This window comes from Ambystoma mexicanum, chromosome 6p (genome assembly GCF_040938575.1).
Source record: "Ambystoma mexicanum isolate Mex_15411 chromosome 6p, UKY_AmexF1_1, whole genome shotgun sequence".
Lineage (NCBI taxonomy): Eukaryota > Metazoa > Chordata > Amphibia > Caudata > Ambystomatidae > Ambystoma > Ambystoma mexicanum.
Genome location: NC_090935.1, coordinates 1,056,934,433 through 1,056,939,540, shown reverse-complemented (window position 1 = coordinate 1,056,939,540; position 5,108 = coordinate 1,056,934,433).

The window sequence follows — 5,108 nt, the reverse complement described above, 5'->3', positions numbered from 1 at the left end:
GAAAGGTGATGTGTATTCTGGCCAGACAGGCTGAGCCTGCCAAATGACAGGAACCTGAATAGCTATGCCACTTTGATCTTTTTGTAGGGCAGGTAACACCATCCACCAGAGTCAGCCGCACAACAGGCAGCTGTCCTGGGCCTAGGCTTCAAAGGAGCACACCCATTCAGAGGGAGAAGCCTCACATCAGGGTGCTACATATCTAAGTGAGAAGGGGAGGCACAGGGTTAGATTAGAGAGGAGTACTCTGTATCATGGAGGAAGACTTCCACCATCTTGTTTCTCTCTGACTCTCTCTCTCTCCTTCTGGTCCTTTCCACTTTCTCTAGAGCAAAACACTTTGGGTGTGATTTCAGAAGGGCAAGGTTCACTTCTTTCAAGAAAAGTTATTGAACCACTAAGGCACACTAGCTTCAGTCAAATCAGCCGCAGACTTTTACCTTTAAAAAAAGGGGTCTCCCACCACTTCTTTGAACCATCTTGGAATCATCTTTTGGACTCCAAGCCTTGAAGAAGATTTCTTCTGGACCATACTGGGAGAGCAGTCCTTTCCAGAGTCCTCCATTTGTGAGGTGAAGGTAGGTATTCCAACTCAGAGGTGAGCTCAGACCCCTGACAATCCCAGGTACTACTGGGGGAGAACCTGCTGCTGGAACAAGATCTGCCTCTCTTCCAGCCACAGTGGTACCCAGTACCTTGTCGTATTGAAGGACCCCTGCAGCTATGTGCCAGCCTTCTCTGTGTTTGGGAGCCCAAGAACAAGGGCCTTTCTTGCCTCTGACTGCCTGGAGTGGGGCTCAGAGCAACCAGATAAGTGACCTGCTGCTGGAGCAAGACCTACCTCTCTGCCAGCCACAGCAGTACCCAGGACCTCACTGTGTTGAAGGACCCCTGCCGTTGTGTGCCAGCCTTCCCTGTGTTTGGTAGCATGAGAAAAGGGCTCTTCTTATCTCTGAATCCCTGGATTGGGATTCACAACACCCTGAGAGCCAAGACAGCCAGAATCCTAATGGTTTTTGCTTTCAAACTGCTTGGAGCCATGTTTCCAGAACCGTTCGTCACATTCCAGCCAATAGGACACTGTTGCTGCCTTTTGAACTCTTCCAATCTTTTCAAAAGCACCAAGGAGTCTGGTTTGGCACTGCCGGACCACCAAGTACTGCAAAAAGGTACTGTTCCCTGGTGACTGCCCACTTGGTCAATTTTTGGGCCCCATAGACTTGCTATGCCATTTTAAACCCTTTTTGTAACCTCAAGAAATATCCTTTTTGAACATTGTGTTCTTTTGATTGCCTTTTCTCCCCGTCTCATTACTCAGAGAGCTGCATCTATTCTATCTTTGCATATTCTTTGTACCTTCTACACGGGTGGGGTTTTACAGTATTTTGTAGTTATTAATGTACATGATGCTTTTGATTAAAGTATATATCTCTATTGAACCTTGATTGGACATTCCTTTATTTTAAACTGTGATACTTCACTGTTTGTGTTGCTACTGAATCACATTCAGACCCCTCTTGAGAGTATAGCTGTCCCTCGGCCCATGTTACCACAAAAGGCAACGGAGGTATATCTCTTGACCATCCCGGGTCTACCTTTATGATTGTGTTGGCTCTTGGTCTGTAGAATTGTGAGGGATGAGTGGGCACCTCAGCCTCTGCTCATCCTTGTACTCCTGCAGGTCAAAAGTAAATGTATCAAACTCACACTCTGTACAGTGCTCTGCTGCTCTCGATCTAGGTCTGCACTTCAAACAATGAAATAAGTGCAAACGCATGCAATTTACACTTTGAGGACAATGACCAGCATTGTAAATGCTGCCTACTATGTGTAAAAAGAAGGCAGCATTTACAGAATTTAGACTAGAAAATGCAAAAAGAAGGCATAAAAGTGATTTTACTTGATTTTACTCTTTCGTTTTGTACTTTGTAGTGCAAACGACAAAGGTTGCACAGAGGAGACCTGTTTGCACGCAAGGGAAAATTATCTAAATTTGTGTTGTACGGTTTGGGGAGGCCAGGCCCTAGGTGTAGCAGTGTCTGGGGAGGCCAGTCCCTAACAACCTATGCACTACAATAACAGGCACGGAGCCACGGATAGTGTTGCAGTAACTGGCAAGCGGGAAGCCGCTCGTCCCTTTATTTGAACTAACACATGTGTTCTCATCTGTGTCAACACAGTGCATGCTGTGGTCATAACCCACCATCATGTGACTTCACTGTAACGTGCTGCAGCCATAACATCCCATGCCAAGGGCATGAATATCAACATGAGTATCCACTTAATTAAACAGCATAAGCCAGCCCCAGAGTTCAGTGGCCACACCAAGTCCTGGCCAGTCGCGCTCGTGCCCTGGTGGATGTGGGCCCTCTGGACCTTCTTCTTTCATCCCTTCAATTCGGCCGCCCATGAGCCTCTTGCCTGGGACCTCAGCTCCTGGGTTGTGTCACCTGCCGGTGTCCTCAGCTTCGTCCCTGGGTCACTTGCTGGAATCCACGGGTTCTGAATTGACAGGAAGAACACCTCCTCTTTTTCATAGTGCCAATCCAGCGAGGTTATCGCTTCCTACAGGTCTCCACACTCCCTAGCGTCCCTCTCCTGCCTGTTGGCCTCTTCTACCAGGAGTGCCATGGCTGCCTCGGTCCTCCGGTATCTCTCCATGGCTCTGGTTCCTTGATGATTGACGCTGAGGTGGCTTGGCAGCATTTCAAGTAGTGTCCCACCTTATGGCACCTCCCACACTGCTGCCCGACCGCTGGGCATGTCCCTGCATGTGACAACCTCCCTCCACAGAACTCGCACAGTCTTGGTACCTCCTCTTTGTTCCTTCTTGCTGCATGACCCATCCCAGCCATTGACTTGATTTTCCTATTCTGCACCCTGATGGCGTCACCTCCTCTAACTGCAACCCTTTCATGGCTATCTCCATTTGGGTTGACCGAAATTCAGCCAGCTCCTGGACCCTCGCTAGCTCAAGGATGAGTGTCAGCGTATGCCTGGGTTCTTTTGAGATCTGGGCTTGCGACTTGTTCGACAAGCACGTTTGGATTATTTGGCCCCTCAGCTCTACCTCCTCATCGACAAACGCACACGTTTGTTGCCAACTGGCACAGCCGTGTGTAAAAAGGGTCGATGGGTTCAGCGGGCCCTTGCGCCGCCTGCGGGGTTGGAATATTTCATAGTCTATGTTGACCATGGGGTCTAAGTAGTCAGACAGGGCTCTCCCTGCAGCTCGATATGACCCATCCCCCGGAGGCAGCACTCGATATAGCCTATACACTTCGCTTCCCGCATCAAGCAGCAGGATCGTCTTCCTTTTCGCATCTATCTCCGCCATCTCAAAGAACATGTCCAGCTGGTCGAGCCAATGTGCCCAGCTTGGGCCTAAAGTTGCAGGGCTTGCTGTCATGTCGAACTACAACACCGGGTAGCTGTGGAAGGACATTCCTGCAGGCAGTGCTGTGCCTGTGCACTTGGGCTGGGTGTTATGAAGTTGGGACATTCCAGTGTTGGGAGTCTGGCCCCTCCAGCATCTGTCCCCCTTTCCCTCTGGCCCACATGGAGCCCCGCAACATTCTGCTACTCTCGCTCTGTGGGTGTACACCTCTTCTGACTCTGCCGCATGAGCACCCCTTGAGGGCTGCGACAGAGGACGTTCCCGTACCTAGATGCTGGGGGAGTGCCAGTGATGGACCCCCTTGTTATATCTGGGTCTTCGCCAGGTTTGGCCCCTCCAATGGTGTGGGCTGCGATCGACCCTGGTGTTGCGTGATGGTGCCACTTGCAATCCCCAACCGCACAAGCACTCTCCTACAGAGAGCCATGGCAGGGACTGCCAGATCTGATGGGGCCCTCTGACGGCAGTGTCTTGATGGAGCTTGCGCTCCGGCAGCCTCCTACCCTTGTCCCGCTGCCTTCCCTGCTGGGGCGATGGAAGCAGCTGGCATGCCACATCTCACTCAGCGGGTCGATCAACATGGGGAAACTGGCACACACGTGAGTCACTCGCCCTCGTTGCCAGTTGTTGTGGGGTCTGGGGAGGCCAGGCCTTAGTTGTAGTGGGGTCTGGAGAGGCTAGGCCCTAGAAACCTATGCACCACGTTAACAGACACTAAGCCACGGATAGCAGTGCATAAACTGGTGAGCTGGAAGCCGCTCGCCCGTTTTATTTAACAAACACACGGTATGCTGTGGAACATTTTTCGGCACGCACTGCTGTGTATGGCCCATGTAAGTGTGCGCCTGTTGCACCTTTAAGGAAAAGCATCATGACTTTGTCATGACGCTCCTAAAATGAAAGGAGCTGTGCTGGCACGTGCAGCAGAGCCCCAGGAAGTGCCAACTCGTGTCTGTGTCATTACAGTTCGTTTTCTGCCGTGTAACCATGGCCTGGTCCTGCAGCCCCGGCCTGGGTGCCCTCAGAGCCAAGGCTGCCACATGCTGGGTTTCCCCAGCTACTGTAAGCCGTCCGGTGATCCGGACGAGGCAGCGTGTTCCCTGAGGGTTGTCTGCTGCGTGCCCGCAGCATTGTTGGCAAGTTGGGTGACCCCGACATCTGGTGCAGCCTGCCCTGGTGACCAGGCCGTTAACATTGGTGACAAAGCTGGGATGGGCCCTGCGCACCTCGATGTGCGGGCCGCCAGCAGCCTCCTTGGAGGAGGCTGCAATATAAAGGAGCCGCGTGTGTGGTGGCGGTGGAGACCGTGAGGACAGAAGCTGCGGGCGGAGGTTGTGAGGACAGAAGCTGCAGCATTGGCCGCCTGGAAGGAAGTGCCGCTGACTGCTGCGGGTGACCCAGGGCCCTGTGCTGTGTGCGTGCACGGGCTGCCTGGTGCCCGCGAGTGGGGTTGAGGTGCCGGGGGGCCGCTGAACAGCTGAGGCGGCCCGACAAGAAACAGCATTGGCCACCGAACAAAGGAAGTGGATGGAGCCTGCGAGGACCTGGGCCGCAGTAGGGAAGGTGCGGAGCGCAGAGGACTGCTGGTGACTACCTGCGAGCCTGCCGGGAGGAGCACCGGGTCCTCTCGTGCCCGCTTTTTTAAGAAGAAAGGCTGCATGGGGATTTGGGAGCGCTGTGGCTAGCTGGCAACTCCCTGTCGTTACTGGGC